At 44.9% G+C, this 15,979-nt stretch overlaps 1 pseudogene; it reads right to left on the reverse strand.

The window, feature by feature from the left end:
* Window positions 1–992: 992 nt before the first annotated feature.
* LOC143686612 (protein FAM210A pseudogene) lies at window positions 993–1,813 on the reverse strand (annotated as a pseudogene).
* Window positions 1,814–15,979: the final 14,166 nt, after the last annotated feature.

Genomic DNA, 15,979 nt, shown 5'->3' on the forward strand with positions numbered 1-15,979 from the left:
CCATGTTTTGGTTTGCTAATGCTACCAGAATGCAATATACCAGAAAAAAATAGGCTTTTATAAAGGGGATTTATTAAGTTACAAGTAACAATTCTAGGGCCATGAAAATCCAAATTAAAGCATCAACAAGAGGATACCTTCACTCAAGAAAGGCCTGTCACATCCAGGATGCCACATGGGAAGGCACATGTAATGTCTGCTGGCCCTTTGCTCCTGGGATTCCTTGCTTTTAGCTCCTGCTTTCAGTGGTCTCCTCTCTGAACTTCTGTCTCCAAGCATCTTCAAACGTCTGTGTCTGGTTTCATCTCTCTGTTTTCTGCGTCAGCTCTGAGCTCTCTTTATGTTTTCTGCCTTTTATTTGCTCTCTTTTTTTTTTTTTTAAGGTAAAAGTCATCTTTAAAGGGCCAATTTTTTTCATTTACATAGAACCAGTACATCTTATTTATATACATATCTCTCAATTTAAATTCAACTTTCTTCGTATAAAGTCTCTATATTATCTGCTATGTAACTGTTACATGCTGTTTTTATAGAAAGACTATTTAAATACCTTCTTATTCACAGGCAGTCTTGCTGGTCAGTTTGTCTCCACATTGAGAACTGAATACAGAAACAAACAACGCACAACATAAAGATTAGGACCCAGTATAACATCCTCCTGCGGGCCCTGCGGGTATTTGATTCCACGCCCCGCCCACATCCAGAGCAAATGGCGCCCAAGCAGGAAGTGACGATGAAGCCGTCAACCTTGAGAAAGAGCTCTCACCACTGCTCCGTGCAGCTATGGATGTGAAGTTCTTCTATTGGCTTCATTATTTCCTTTTAAAAAAACAACACCACTGATTTTTCTGGTGATATTTAACTTTTTAAAAAGGTGGCTTGGTTCTTTAACCCTCAGAGAACTGGTATATTTTGGCAGCCAAACAAAAAACATAATCAGGAGAATGCAGCTTTGCACATGGACTCCAAAGGGTTAAAGTGCATGTTTTTTCCTATGATCTGTTGTATAAGGCATACAATTCCACTTTTTTCTTAAAGTTTTTCTTGGGTTTCTTGCAGTTTTTCAGTGAGCCTGTCCTTTGTCTCTTCCATGGTCTCGGTGAGGCGCGCCTTCATCTCTTCTGTGCTGTCCTGTAGGTACTCCTTAGCCAGGGAGGGGTGGCCATGGAGCCGCGGCCACACAAATACTCGACGGGAGTCACCGAGTAGCGGGCGGGGGTGGCGATCTTGAGCAGGGCGCATGCCCTGAGTACGTTTCCACTCTGGGAGTGTTTCCCAATGCTCATTATGCTGTCAGGTAAGCCCATCGGTTCCAGAAAAGGGACGACATTCACTCCTTTTATAGTTGCATAATAAAATGTTCCAAACCAAACACCAGAAGTTATTAGGTGCCCTGGAATCAAAACTTTTCCGTATTGTCTAAATGTTTGCTTAAATCGTTGATACTAACTAACAGATTTGCCTTGTAAACGACCAGGTTCTTCCTTCTTTCCTGCAGGAGTTCCTTGGGCTTTGGCACTGGATGAAGCTACTCTCTTGGATGAAATATCTTGCTCCCAGTGTTTATGGTGAAGGATCCCAGGTCTGGGTGAGCAGGTATCAGAGGGCTTCCTTTCCTTTGCAGCCCACTAGCCAGCAGGTAGGTGCAGCCGCTGTCTTTGAGAACCCTATGTCAGAACTACTTTGGATTCAGCATTACACAAGAGGAACAGTCCTTTAGGCTGTGACAGTGTCCAAAAAGACCAACTCTATTTGGGTCCAGCCATGTCTTGTGTGTCAGCCAGGATACAGGCTGTAGCGCATTCCATTCCATTTTCGCAAATGGTGGTTGATGGATTTCAGCTTCTACAGAGACTGAAACCACCCTCCCTGCCATGCAGGCAGGACAACGGCTCCTCAGTTATAGGTGCGCGGCTCAGCAGGTTCTCCTCCTGCCCCCTCCTATTCTCTTTCTATAGGGTTCCAGTGAAAGGATTGAGATCCACCTTGAGTGGATGCAGTCCCATCTCCATCTAATCAATAGATCCCACCCACAATTGGGTAGGTCGCATCTCCTAATCAAAAAGAACCTCCCAAACAATGGGTCTACCTCCACAGATTGGATTAGGATTAAAAGAACACAGTTTTTCTGTGCTCTATACTAGTTTCAGCCCAGCATATCCACTTCCTGACCGGCCGTCATTGGGAAGAATCTTCACTTGTTTGTAAGTCCCTAATTAAACTCATGGACAACTTCATGCCAGGCTGGTTCTTTGGTCTTGGGGCTAAATTGGGTTGGAAACATTGCCTCTCCCAGTATATCAACCAGTTGCATTCCCCTACCCCATAATATTGACAGCCATTTTCAACATGAAGAAGTTAGAATGGTCATTGCCCAAATAACCCTGAAGTCTGAGAGAACAGTCAAATGAGAGGAAGGAATTGTAACAGAGAAGATAGAACTTAACAAATGATTATGACTACTAAATCATTATAGATACTTTTTTAGTTTCTATTGTATTAGAACAGCCAGAGGAAATAACTGAAATTATGGAACTATAACCCATGCTACACTTTGAAATTTTCTCTGTAACTATTTGTTAAATGTACTTTGAAATTTATTACTTTCCTGTATATATGTTATATTTCACAATATAACTATTTCACATTATTTAATGTTAAAAAAAAAGAAGTCAATGAGGAGCTACTGAAGAATTTTGAGCTAGGGAAGGACATAATCAAGATAGCATCTTAGATGATGTATCTGATTACAGTGTCCAGGAGTGGTTTAGCAGAGAGAGACCAGTTCGAAGGCAAATTTCAAAGTGGGTGATAAAGGCCTGCCGTGTGGGGTTGGTAGTCAAAGTTAAAAGAAGTAAGATTGGGATAGAAGATTCAGTAAGCCTGTCACCTGATGGGAGAAGGAGCAGGAGGGAAGAAATGTCTAAAGTGGCTCCATTTTATACTTGCATAGCTGAAAAAATCAGCTTTTATTTCTTTTATTTCTTTTTTAACAGAAATAAAAAAGTATGGTGAAGAGGCCAACTGGGTTTGGGAGAAATAATAAGTTGATTTAGGCAAATTGACTTTTAGGCTGATGTATAATGAAACAATTGGCATGTCTTTGACCTCTTTCCTAGGAAGCACCTCTGAATCTTCAGAATTTCCTGTAATAAGGGTGTCTCTTGTTCTTCACCTAAGGCCTAGGACCATACCTGATAGTTCATACGCTAATGGGATGACCTCACCTGCAGTCTTAGGGTGGGGATTGGTCACCCCAGAAAAACCAACCATGTGATTAGGGAGTTGAGCTTTAAGCAATCTCACTCAGCCTCATCTCCTCAACCTCTAGGAGGGGAGAAGCGTGGCAGATTGACCTCAAACACATGAGCATTGATTCTGTCAATCTTGTTAAGTAACAGACACCCCATCTAAACTGGGGACACTTGAAGCCCAGATGAGCTTCCATGACTGAGAAAAGACATGGCTGCTGTGTTGGGTGTTGGGAAGGTGATCCATTCTGACTCCATGTGGTCAGAACAGGGAGGCTTGCAGTTGAGGCCCTCCTAAGACTTCACCTGCTCTGTCTCTTCTTTTGGCTTCTTTTTTGCATCATAGGTGCAGCATTTTCAATGTGTTCTGTAAGTCATTCTAGCAAACTGCCAAACCCAAGGAGGGGTAGAAACCCCAGATTTGAACCAGCTGATCAGAAGTGCAGGGGGCCCAAAACCCTGAATTTGTGATTGGTACTGCTGCCAGCTTTGGGTTCCTAGAGTCTTGGCCTTATTGCAAGAAAGAATTCAAGGGCACAGCACAGATCAAATAAGCAGGAGGAAATTTATTCAGTACACATGCAGAGAAAGAGCATGCAGGCAGTCTCACAAGGAAATAGAGGCAAGAGGCGAGAAGCCTCAGTATTGTGGGGCAATCTGTTTTTATAGATTTTTGTTCCTTTTGTGATTTTTATTAACTATTTTACTGTCCTCCCCTTTTTCTTCCTTGGTGGATGCTTGATCCTAGGTGACTCATTCAGGCCGGGTCACTTGGCCCAGATGCTGTTTATTGCTGTTTTTCTCAGAGATATCTTTCTCCTTGCAGCCTGATAGCCTCTTGGAACTTGCCCTTTGCTCATCAGCCAGCCACCACCCTAATTTTAACCCTGCCTCAGTCCCTGGAGAATGATCTCATAGAGGATTGCCCTTCATTTGTGGAGTCTGGCCTAACTTGGGATAGTTAGAATTGAATTGGATTGACCATGTTAGTGTAGTAATTGTCAGTTGATATCAGAGCTGTTGTGGAAGTTTGCTAACACCCACACATAAGCAATAGCTGGTTGTCCAATGAAAACACCTAGTCCCCAATTAGAAATTCAGGACTGCATCTTAAGAGAGACCAAAGCTGGCAAACTGCATGTGGACATTAAACTCACAGAAGTGACAGGTTTAGGAAGAGAAAAGCCAAAGACTGAAGTCCACCTTGAGGACCATCTAGATAGAAAGGACGGAGGGGGCAGAGTGTTTGGCAAAAGAATAGAGCAAGAGGTATCAGCAAAGAGTCTCTGAAGCTGAAAATGGGAGAATTTCCATGTCTGGCTCATCTCTTGTAGGAGCAACATTGGCTGTCCAGTGTCTTGGGGAGGCCTCCTGTAAGAATAGTGGGTTGCAGCCTCTAAGCAGACTCCCTCCCCTCCAACCACCTGTGTGGCAGGCCCTAAGGCTTTGTGAGTCTTTGAAGAAAAGCCCAGGAAAGGGGAAAGGGAGGCCTGTAATCAATAGCAATAAGCCTTTTTTTCCACTTCATATGCAGGAAGCAATCCAGGGCTGTAGCTGGTGCAATGATGGGTGTGTTCTGGATGTTCAAAAGGTCATCTGGCATGGAGACAGGCTAAATTATGGCTGGAGTGTATGAATCTGAGGAGGTTCTCCATTAACATTTATTAGGAATTGTCATCGCTTCAACCCGAATGGGCCCCAGATGTGGAAAACCCGGCTGCCCCAGACTTCTCTTCCGGGCTGCAATCTCTCCTCTGATTTATTGTTATTAAACATGACCAGATTTTGTAGAGGGGAAAATTGAAGAAAGCAACACACACATGGGGAACTGTTGGGTGCAGGCTGCCAAGAGAAACAAACCATTTTATTATTTCTGGTGGCAGTAGGAACGCATAAAGATGCAAACCACTGCCACGAGATTCCATCATGCCTAGCTATTTCCTAAATCAAAAAGATTCAGACCTGAACTTCTGCGCCTCCCTGCTCAAAGGTCAAATGTCTTACCCTGAGGGTAGGAGCGGGGCAGCTGAGGGTAATGAGAACCGCCAAGCACAGAGTCAGTGCTTTGAATTCTAGAAGCTGTGGTTGCAACCCTCTTCCTCAAAAGATATTACTTTCCAGGGCAGGATGATTTCCTGGGAGTCAATCACACCCATTGGATATTAGGTCATTTTTCTTATCAGTAATATTTACTTTCCTATTACGTAACTATTGTAAGGGATACCAAGAAGTCAAAGTTATAGCCCTGCCTCCTGGTAGTATATAATCTATTTCATTCATTCATTCATTCAACAAAATTAGGCCTTATTAGGTGTTGAGGAAATATTAGTAAACCAGAGAGACAAAGGTCGTGTCTTCAGAAAACTGATGCCTTTGTAAAGGCCTGGAGCTCCTTGGAATTGGCTCATGAGTGCAACTGTTAAATTTTCAAGAATTTTGCCAAACAGTTGTTTTAAACAAAAAAGTAAATTGTACTAAAAAACAAAAGTAAAAAATACTAAAATCCATCACTTCCTAATTATTTTGCTAAATTTTACTATGTAAGCACTTGAGGTTATATATGTCTATTGTAATTCTATTGTCTGTGTATAATAGTGCACTGCTGTGCATCTCTTCCCGTTCTGCATTCCATGATGTCACGTGGACAGTGTGAATCAACCACAGTGGGAGTATTTACACCAAGGAAATTGGCAAGTCAGGATTTTTTTTTCTGGAGAGCTGTTCGTTAAACATTTTCCAGCATACCCCTGGGGTCAGTCCCTATCTTTAGAGGGGGCTGGAGAGATGGATGAGAGGAAAGGAATCCTTTGCGATAGTCCATGATATTTGGACTTGGATAGTTTTAGAGGTTGGCTTCTGTTGAAAGGAAGCCAAGTAGAATAGACTTGGCAGTTAACTAGAAAGGATAAATTAAACAGGGAAAAAGTCCTCTTTGGCTCCTAGGGCAGGGTGGATTAAGCAGGCCTTTTAGCATGTGAGATGCAGTATTAATAGCTTACTTTCACAATGGGGCTGTTTGTTTAAAAGCTCTCAAAGTACTTTACATCTATTACCTCCTTCATCTGTCAAGCATATGAGTGACTAAGGAGAGAAGTAACAGAAATGCTTCTCTTTCTTTCAGACGAAACAACTGGGACCCAGGGAAGCTAACTGATCCTTTTAACCTCAAAAAAGCTGAGGCCCAGAGGGGCAACATTGTATACTGCCCAGAGCTAAACTCAGGTTGAAATTTCTCATCTATCAGCTACCACTTGTGTACCTTGAACAGGTTGTCCGAATTCCCTGACCTTCAGTCTCTTCATCTGTAGAAAGTCGTGGGAGGAGTATATGAAAGAATGAGTAAAGAACTAGCATGGGGATATGTGTGTGGTCAGTGCTCCAAAAACAGTGAGTTTAATAGAGATACCCAAAATTCCCCAGGGGAACCTGAGAAAGAGCTCATATTACACAGCACAACTTTAATGGGTGTGATGGGCACATCATTCTTCAAACATCCCTTGGTCATCCCCATCAGTGTAGGGTTTCACTGGGCTCTCCACCATTCCTGGCTTCTCTCCATCTTATTAGTGCCTCACTTCCCCTCCTCTTTTCCTCCTTTTGCTCCTCTTCCCTGCCTCAGGCAGAACAATATTCCCCCTTCTTTAAAACTTTGCTAACATCTGTCACCAAACTATAAGGAGAAGCATGTATCAAGGCATTCCTCTAGGCAGTTTCTTTCCTAAGAGATATTCTACTGAATACCCTTTTTACCACTTCATTATATCTACAGAGCCATTTGCAATGTGTTTCCACATCCATTCTTTCCTTTGAACCTCAAAGGCCCCCTGTGTCGTAAAAGGTAAGGCAAGGATCCCAATCACAAAGCTAGCCCAGGGAATTGCCCAGCATCACAACTTGTAAGTACTGATTCAGGATTCGGGCACTGCATCCCGCCATACTGGTTGTGATTCTTCCTTCCTCAGATTGGACATTTACGTGTCTGACTCCTAGAGGAATATACTCGTTCCTCTCGCTGCCACTCGTTCACCGTCTAGACTGAAAGCCCTTAGCAGGTAGGTTCCTGAGTTAGAAACCAGTTGCTGGCCAGGAGGTAGGAGACTCAGGCGGGGGGTTGGGTTCCTTTCCTAGCTCCCTGTACAGCCTCGAGCAAGGAGAAGAGTTGAGAGGCAGGAAGAGACTATGTATTGAACAAATGCTGTGTTCCAGGCACTATGTGCTAGGAAATTTAGATTACTTCATTTAATCTTCACTAAAACTTGTGAGATCCTATCATTATTCTCATTCTGAAGATGGGGAAACTTAAGAAGTTTGTTCAAGGTCATATGGATAGTAAGTGATGGAGAGGAGATTTGAAGCCACAGCTCTCTGACTCTAAATTCTGCCTTTGTTTCTCCATACCACATTGCCCCCCAGGGCCCTGGTTTCTCTGAAGTGAATCAAGGCACCTAACTTTTCTGGATTCCAGTTCACACTTCCATCAGCTGCTGAAATTATGGTTCCAGTCTGGCAGGAAGTGCTGGGCTGGGAGACCTTTGCACTATTACCTTTCTCCCCACAAGTTCGGAGGTCAGAGGTTCTGATTCCCCAGCCCCCCCCCTCCTGGGCCTCTGGGATGAAGCTGCCTCTCACCTGAATTTAACTCTCACTCCCTCCGCTTCTGTGAGGATGGGAGACAGCAACGACACACATTGTTGCCTCCCACCCACCCACCCAAATCCCACCTAGTCTGCCACAGATTTTCATTACTGGCAGCCGAGGAGGAGGAGAACAGGGATAGCACAGAGATCCATCAAGGTGCTAAGGTGACACGTGCACAGCCCTGCTTCTGGCCAGAGGAGCTAGTGGCCAGTGGGAGACTGCCTCATTGGAGAAGATTTTTGAATGGAACAGGGAGGGAGAATGGAAAGCACACACACACATACACCCGAGATTGGATCACTCTAATTATAGGTCTCTAAATCATTGAGAAGAGCGTTGGCTCAAACATCCAAGTGATGGAGGATGGATTTTTACCCTGACTCCTGCTAATTTTCATTGATTTATGTGGCTTGAAAGCATTTATTTTCTGCTCAGAGGCTGCCCAGCTCTCTTGCTAAGGAGGTGCAGGATTCCCCTAAATTCCGTCACGGTGGAGAGACAGGAGGCAGAGGTGGGTTTCAGGGCAAGGGCTAAGGCTCTTGCTCGGTTTCAGTTGCCGCCTGAGAGCCCAGCGGGAACTGATGGGAGCGGCTGGCCCTGCTGGCACCGCCTCCCCGCTCGGTCCCCGGAGCCTGCCCGCTTCTGGTCACAGCTCCTTGAATTTAACACTCCTGGCAGCTTAGCACTCTGGTTTTTATGTGCTAGGCCGTAATACTTGGTGAGCTGTGAGATGAGGTGGGAGCACTGGCAACCAGCACGTCCCTTCCGGACCTGCCTTGTGATTCGGGCCAGTGGTATGACAAAGTAAGGCCGCCTCTCCTCCCTGCTCTGGCTCCCCACCTGTGGCTGTTTGGCCCAATGTCTTTTATTTGCTTTCTCCTTCGCCCCGTAATCCCATGTTTGCATGGCCCCCATTTTTGAAAGGGGGATATTCAGGCTTCACATTCCAAGCCATCTACCCAGTTAAAATTAGTAAAGAACAATTCCCAATCTACCCAGGACCACGTTTCTAAATGGGAGGAGTTAGGTCAGGAGGGAGACTCTGTAAATGTCTCAGGCTCTGTAAAAACCTTGACTGATGGTGACAAACCAATGAGGAGGCCAATGGGTCAGCTAGTGAGGGTCAAATTTTCCTGGAAGTAGAAGTATTAGAAAGCTGTGTCCAGATTTTTATAACTCCGCTTGCTTTACTAGAATCTTACAATGAGGCATTTCTGGTCTGTTTCTCCAGGCCTGTGATCCCTAAGGCCTCCATGCCCCTCCTCCTGGCCCAGAGTCAGAAGCCCCCCAGCCATTCTCTGCCTTCAGTTGTCTTATTTTCTGCTTCATCTTCCCTCCCCTTAACGCTCAAGTGGCAGCTGCCTCCCAGGAATGATACAGGGTATGCTAGGGCAGGACAGGGCAGGGGGGAAGAAAATAAAATCTATGACTTTTATTTTATTTTTTTTTTTTTTTCATGGGCAGGCACCGGGAATCGAACCCAGGTCTCTGGCACGGCAGGCAAGAATTCTGCCACTGAGCCACCTTTGCACCACCCTCTATGACTATTTTTTAGGGCATAATTCTGAGTATGTGTGGAAGCAGAGCTTCTTAAAATTATTACCAGAAGAGGATCTGAAGTAGAGCAGGCCCAGCCTTTAAGTACAAGAGGAGCAGTGGAATCTCCTTAACATGTCCTTAAAAATAAAGAGTAACTTACACATTAGGTATAGGTTGGTGCTGTGGCCTAGAGACAGTAGGATGGGTAAGATAAACTTCTGGACTCCTAGGGGACATTCAGTGCAAATAAATAGTTAGAATGAAAGACAAAACTCCTATGATAAAGATGTCCCAAGATGCAATGGCTTAACACAATAGAAGTTTATTTTTCTCTTACAGAACAGTCTGAGTTGTAGGTTGACAGGGGACTGTCCTCCATGCTGTCATCCAGGGACCCAGGTTCCTTCTGTCTTGCTTTTCCATCCATCCCCTAGAGTGCAGCCTTCGTCTGCCTGGCACAAGCTGGGTTGCAGGGTCGCACATGTGTTTTCTCCCAGAAAGGAGAGGTAGACCCATTTCTTGAGGTCCCAGCCTATAGTGGCTCACATCACTTCTACTTACCTTCCATTAGCAAGAAGCTAGTCACATGATCAGTCCTTATTGGAAAGGAGGCTGGGAAGTATATAAATGAGCAGCCATATGCCCAACAGTTCTATTAATAAAGAAGAAAGAAAAGAATGGATTTTGGATTATATCACTCCATCAACATATATGTGAGCCAAACACCGTAAGTAAAGGATCTTCGTTTATTATAAGTAATTAGGTCAGAGTTTTTGTTAATGCAGGAAACAGGCAAAGGTACAATTCATACAAGACATAGAGCACAGGGGCTTGCAGAACTACGGAGCAGGTTTAAAAAGAACCTGTTTCATTTGTTTTTCCAGACAGGGATTCCAGGGGCAGTCAGCAAAGGACAAGAGGGGCTGATATACAGAAAATTGCTTATAAAAATGCTTTATATTTGAATAATGCCTTATATTTTATCAGGATCATATGGATTATCTGATTTGATGTGGAAAGCATTCCTTATTAGAGAAACCAAAGTTTGGTAATCTTGAGCCTGGGGCAGGACAACCTTCTTTAATCTTATCCCACTGGGATATCCTAGGAATTGAAACTGTAGCCAGGTCTTCAGCAGCCATGACCCCCAAAGTCCTTGTCTACTGGTGTTAGAAATGGAAAGAAAGTTCTTCTGGTGCAACCTGTCCCTTTTACAGCTGGTAAAACTGAGATCCAGAGGTAGAAAATAACTTGCCACAATATTAGGGCCCATGCAAAACCAGCCAATTCTTTCAGCTTTCCAGGCTCCAGGTCCAGGAATTCCTCCTAGCCTTAGAGCCAACCTCACCTGCCACTTGTCAGAAGCCTCTTAGAATGAATAAACAAAGGGTCAGCTCTCACCTGGCTCCAGGCTGCCACAGCCAGAGCTATCCCTTCTCCCTACTCCATTCCCATCCAGCTAGCCATGCTCACAGTTTTTCCAAGGCAGGGCCAGCCTGTCCTAAGCTGCAAGATGTATTAATCAATTTGATGAGGATGTTAAAGCTTTCTCTTTGCAACTAATTATGGCCTGATTTATAGGCCTGGCCTTGGTTTGATAGAGCTCTCCTCATGACAGGGATGAATGTGGTACTGGCATGGACCCCTTCATCTTTTCCATTTCTCTCTCTTCTTCCCTCCTCCTGCCTCCCTCCTCCCTCCCTCTCACATCTCCTGCCTCCCGACTCTGCTCTTAGTTCCCACAGGAACACCCTAATGACATGTTGACAAGCTGGTAAAGCATAGCTCCCTCCCTGTTGCATCTGCCTCTGGCAGTGCCATTCCTCCTGCATTTTCTGACATGGGCAGATGGAAACTCTGGCAGCCTCCAGCTACCTCTCAGGGGCTGGGCAAGGAGAGTTTCTTCTTGCCCAGCCTTCCTCCTGGAAACAGATAATACTAAAAAACTGTTTGGGTTAACATGGCATTTTAAGAGCTTGTGAATTGATCTTTATCCCCAATTGACCTGGGGACTGATGAAGGGTTTCAGGCAAGTTTTATTCTGGTTCTTTTACAGGTGGGAAAATCAAGGCAGAGAGATGAACTTGCCTGCAGTAGAACAAGAAAGGACAGAGTAGATCGGTTTCCGGACTTCCAGCTCCAAGATGTTCCCATTGCTGAGGTCTTTGGGTCATCCTTCTGCATTGTTCCTAGGAACCCTTTCTCTGAGCCTGCTTCCTCAGCCTGAGGCGACTTGGCAGAAGGGGAGCCCTCGCAGCTGTACTGGTTTCCTAAGCTTAGCTGTGAAGACCGTTGTGATGACAGCATGCTAAAATGGATGTGCTGTAACATGGACTGAAGCACATACATACATACACACAGGCCGCTTTCCAGCCATAGCTTCGTCACAGGGAGAGAGGGGAAAAGGAACAACTCCACATAAACACCTTCCTTAGATGCGAAGACCATTGTGAAGTCAACTCCCTAGAGGCTCAGGAGGGGTCTACGGGAAGCGCCACAGTGCCGGTACCTCCTTGTATTGTGCCCCTTAAGTACTACAACCACTTCCCAGTAACGCTAATGGAGAGAAACAGCAGCGTGGGAGCCCACGATTCTTCCTTTTGGGGCCTGAAATCATTATACAATATTTCTACAACATATAATCTCTGCAGTGTGCTTACCTCAGCAAAGCATAAACTCTAAACCAAACCAGAATCTGAACCCTAACCTTATTTCTCAGCCTAAATTTAAATCTAAATCTAACTCCCCAATCCTAACTCTAAAATAACCCTAATCTAAATTTGAATCCAACTCAAAATTTAATCCTAACCCAATCCCAAATCCTAATCCTAACTCTAACATAATACGAACGTTAACCCTAACCCTTATTTTAACCCAGCGGTTCTCAAGCAGACATCTGGCAATGTCTGGAGACTATTTTGGTTGCAACACCGAGAAGGGGGATAGAGAAATGCTATCGGAATCTAGTAGGTAGAGGCCAGAGATGTTGCTACACATCCTAAAATGCACAGGACAGTCCCTCACAGCAGAATTATCCAGACCCAACGGCAGTAGTGCCAAGATTGAGAAATGCTTTCCTAATTTGAGATTAAACTAATCCTAACCATGGTTGGTTTGGAGCTCTGTGTACCCAAGAAAAACATGTTCTTAAATGTAATCATTACTCTGGGCCATTTAAGTAGGACCTTTTGATGAGGTTACTTTGGTTAAGGCGTGGCCCACCTCAATCAGGATGAGTCTGAATCTTATTACTGGAATCCTTTATGAGCAGAATCAAATTCAAACAGAGAGAGAAAGCCACAGAGGGAGCAGCCAGAAGCTGCACATCAACAGATCCTGGAAGAGAAGAGAGACATAAGGAACTGCCACCGTGTGCCTTGCCATGTAACAAGCTGAGGACCAGGGATTGGCAGCAGCCAGTCCCAGAATGCCACAGTCTTTGGGGAGAAAGCATCACCTTGATGATGACTTGACTTGGACTTTTTTCCTAACCTCAAATCCATGAGTCATTAAGTTCCCATTGTTTAAGTGAGCCCATTGCAAGGTACTTGCTTGAGCAGCCAAGGAAAATAAAACACTAACCCTAATAGCAATATATTTAGTTGCAACGTTCTTTTAAATTAAGAAAAGTTTTAAATCTGCTCTCCCACTTGATATATTTTAAAGATTGATGAATCAGGTAGTATTAGCCTCACCTTGTTAAGTAGGGACACTGAAGCACAGATATGTTAAAGGATGTGCTCAAGAACACACAGCCAAGGTGGCAGGAGAGTCTAGCCAGATGGCCTGACTCAGTTTATTACTACCCTTTAATCTTGCTTGTGATCTCAATTATTATTATTTCCCATAACCCCCATTTAGTGCTAATAATTAAGAAAATGCAACTTTTTTTTTTCTTTAAGAATTTGGTGTGACATCAAGAGTGTATTCAGGATTTGATAAAGTGAACCAGAGCCATAACCAAGTGTGGAAGGAGGAGGGTTAATCCAAATGCCCAAGTGCTCAACGACAAACACTTTTAAAGAGTCCTGTGTTTGAAGGAAGGCGGGGGTGGAAGGCGGAGAGAAGGTGACCAGGTAGTTTCAAGCCCAGGTGAAAGCCTTGGAGAAGGGGGCTTGGTGTCAGGTTGAGGAGCTGACAGTGGACGATGAAAGAAACAGGTCCAGAGCCCCAGGAAGAACTAGTGCAATCCTCATTTCCCTACCTCTGTCCTTGTAGAAGTTCAATGTCCCCTTCTGGGAAAAGACACTCCCAGTATTCTCCTTATTCACATCAACCCTGGAGTCATATGCACAACCCCAGGAGCATTATAGAAGCCTCTGACAAAGCAGAGTTGGCTCAGATAAGCATAAAAAAAAAAAGAGACACGAGCAAGCAAAGGCGGTGGGGGGGGGGGGGAGGAGGAGAAACAGAACCAGAAGGATTTACCAGAGGTGGAGCTGGCTGGGAACATCACAGGTTAGTGGATCACGGAGTCCTTGAATGTTGGGCAAACCAGACATGTTGAGATAAGATACAGAGGAAAGAGCACTGGGCTAGAAGAGCTTTACTTGAATCTCACCTCTGTGGCTGACTTTAGATAAACCACTCCCTTAATTTCTCCATTAGGAAAATAAGAAGACTGAACTCAGAATTCCTCCCAACTTTGACATCCTAGATTTTCTGACTTCCCGAATTAAAACCACCCTGTGCCGATGGGGCCTCTCTCTCTAAGCCAATTCCACAGGTGAGCCCACTGCACTCCCTGCCCCCCAACATGGGACATGACTCCCAAGGGTGTAAATCTCCCTGACAGGGTGGGAAATGACTGCAGGAGCTGAGCCTGGCCTTGGCGTCATGAGAGTAAGAAGGCTTTCTTGACTAAAAGGAGGGAGAGAATTGAAACAAAATAAAGTTTCAGTGGCTAAGAGATTTCAAGCAGAGCCCAGAGGTCATTCTGGAGGTTATTCTTATGCTGTATATAGATATCCCCTTTCAGTTTTGGGGGTATAGGAGTAGCTAGAGGGAAATACCTGAAACTGTTGAACTGTAATCCAATAGCCTTGATTCTTGAAGATGATTGAATAACCATAGACCTTCTAAGGTGTGACTGTGTAATTGGAAAAACCTTGTGACTAACACTCCCTTTATGCAATATATAGACAGATGAATAAGGAAAGAAAAAAAAAAGGCCAAAAAATAAATAAATAATAGGGGAGACCAGGGGTATAGGATGTTTTGGGTATTCTTTTTCACTTTTATTCTTTTTTTTTCTTTTGAGTAATGAAAATGTTCAAAAATCTACCGTGTTGATGAATGCACAGCTACATGATGACACTGTGAACCGCTGATTGTAAATTTGGATGACTATATGGTATGTGGATGTGTATCTCAATAAAATTGCATTAAAAGAAATACCCCGTGCAGATCTTTTTCTAATTCTGTCCTCCTTACCACTTCTATGCCAGCCTAGCCCTTCTCCCTAGGCATTTATTTATATCTTATGTTGGATTTGTTTTCTGGTGGTTATAAGTCCCTAGATGCTGCCATTAGGCACATCTGAAAGATAAGGCCTACCTGGTACTTGGAGCTTGCAGCACAGTGCTTTGCTGGCCAAAAAGACTCCATGAGGTCTCCAGGTCGGGGCCACCTATCCTGTCTGGTGGCCTCCCTTGTGTTCAAGAAGCTGCCCGTGCCCTGCCCCACCTTGTCCCCAACCTGCCCCCAGGCCCAAGGGCTGCCTGGACAGGAGCCAAGGACACCCGGAGCCTTTCACAGTTGCACATTAATCCTGCTGGAGCTGGAGCCCCCACCCCCTCCCCGCCCCGTGCAGAGGAGCTGATGTGCCTTGATGAGGAGCCTGGCTGCATGGATAAAAAGCCGCCCTCACAGGGGAATGAATTCCCTCAGACCCAGGGCAGCTCCTCCTCAAAGTCTGCAAAACCAAAAATTCTTTTGAATAAATATTAGGGAATAAATGAGGTTTCCCAAGAACAAAAGCAGAGCCAAGGAAGCCATTTGAGGAAGGCTGGGATCTTTCATCCCATGAACTATGTCACTTATGTGTGGCCCCAGACCCCCTTGCTAAGGCCTCTCCCAGTTCACTGAGCCAGAGCCACATCCTGCTTCTCCTTCACATGGAAACAGGCGGCACCTAGGGGCTCATGTGCTCAGACTTTCTTTCCTTCCAAGGAAGAGAAACCATAAACAGCTGCCCCTTGAGCCCTCCTGCCAGATTCCAATTCAGACCCGGGATCTTGGTGATGTCATCAGTATCTGAGCTGGAGCTCACTTCTCCAGAGATGGAGGGGCTGTCAGGATCCCTGCAAAGTCCCTAGAAAAAAAGAGGAAGCTGCACTATGGCTTCATGCCTGGGCCACACATGAGGAAATGTGCCAAGATCCCCACCCCAGGGTTAAACCCTGGGGCTGGCCTACCTTGCCACTGGGCAGCTTGGGACAAGTCTCTCCCCAGAGCACAGCAGAAGGACCCTGGTGAGGCTATGGAGTAAATAGGTCAAAAGTTTCAAGACTCCTATGGTGTCAGCACTGCAGAGGGAACTTTAGAGATCA

The sequence above is a fragment of the Tamandua tetradactyla genome, chromosome 6 (assembly GCF_023851605.1).
Source record: "Tamandua tetradactyla isolate mTamTet1 chromosome 6, mTamTet1.pri, whole genome shotgun sequence".
Lineage (NCBI taxonomy): Eukaryota > Metazoa > Chordata > Mammalia > Pilosa > Myrmecophagidae > Tamandua > Tamandua tetradactyla.